The 1422-nt window shown below is 53.0% G+C and overlaps 1 non-coding gene across 1 annotated transcript; it reads right to left on the reverse strand.

The window, feature by feature from the left end:
• Window positions 1–218: 218 nt before the first annotated feature.
• LOC149251020 (5.8S ribosomal RNA) lies at window positions 219–372 on the reverse strand. Its single transcript, XR_016268166.1, has one exon. It is a non-coding gene; the product is annotated as a 5.8S ribosomal RNA (ribosomal RNA).
• Between the last annotated feature and the right edge of the window lie 1050 nt (window positions 373–1422).

A 1422-nucleotide genomic window follows, 5' to 3' on the forward strand; every position in this document is an offset into this window, starting at 1 on the left:
ATGGGAGGACAAGAGAGAGCAAAGCAAGTTCGAGCAATGCCACACAAAGCCTGCATCGGCTAACGCCAACTGCCCATCCAAGGGGACAAGATCACTGGTCGCCGACGCACGCCATGAAACATCGCTTGAGGTATTTCAGCCGACTGCACCGCACAGGGCACGGACGACCAGCTCTGCTGCTTCCTAGCATATTGCAGGGAGCACGTTTGAATGGGATGCGACGCCTAGACAGACGTGCCCTCGACCGAGGCCTCGGGCGCAAATTGCATTCAAAAACTCGATGATTCACGGGATTCTGCAATTCACACTAAGTATCACATTTCGCTACGTACTTCATCGTAACAAGAGCCGAGATATCCGTTGCCGAGACTCGTTTCCACGTACTACCAAAAAATCGGCCACAAAACTAAATAGGGGCAACCCCCCCACAACAAATGTAAGGCCAAGGGGAAAAATGAGGAAAAATGCATGAGAGAAAGAGAAACAAAGGTGTCTAACCCCCTCACGGGGGGAGGCTCGAACAGAGGACAATCTCCCCCCAGCACCACGCCCTCGCAAAGGGGGGGAAATGCGTGGGACAATGATCGAGAAGGACTAGGGTGGCCACCCCCGGAGCTCGCACTGCTTTTATCCCTTCCCCGACACCAGCCCACAACAATTCCCCCTTTTCTCCGTAGAGCTAGGGACCGAAAGGAAGAGAACAGGGTAGAAAACAAAGCACAAATAAAGCACAAGCCTCCCAAGCCCCGTGCCTTCGGAAAAAGGTGGGAATTGAAGGGGACGACGATCGAGAAGGATGAGGGTGGCCACCCTGGGAGCTCGCACTGTGTTTCATCCTTCCGGAACACCAATCTAGAACAATCCCACCTTTTCTCCGTAAAGCTAGGGGCCACGAGGAAGAAGGGAAGAGAACAACAAGAGAGAAAGGGATATATCAACCGTGGCTACCGCCTCACAAGGGGAGGCTTCAAATAGAGAACAAGCTTCCCCAACCTCATGCCTTCGCAAAAAGGGGGGAACTGTAGGGGACGACGATCGAGAAGGACTAGGGTGGCCACCCTGGGAACTCTCACTACTTTTCGTCCTTCCCAAACACCAATCCACAACAATCCCACCTTTTCTCCGTAAAGCTAGGGGTCGAAAGAAGGGAAGAAAACAACATGAAAGAAAGAGAGATATCAAATGCGTCCACCGGCTCACAGGGGGAGGCTCAAACAGGGAACAAGCTTCCCCACCCCCATGCCTTCGCAAAAAGGGGGGGAACTGCAGGGGACGACGATCGAGAAGGACTAGGGTGGCCACCCTCGGAACTCGCACTGCTTTTCGTCCTTCCTGAACACCAATCCACAACAATCCCACCTTTTCTCCGTAAAGCCAAGGGGCCAAAAGCAAGAAGGGAAGAAAACAACAGGAAAGCAAGAG

Source organism: Pinus tabuliformis, chromosome 7 (genome assembly GCF_031772625.1).
Source record: "Pinus tabuliformis cultivar Carrire ecotype Pingquan chromosome 7, CPIR1, whole genome shotgun sequence".
Taxonomy (NCBI): domain Eukaryota; kingdom Viridiplantae; phylum Streptophyta; class Pinopsida; order Pinales; family Pinaceae; genus Pinus; species Pinus tabuliformis.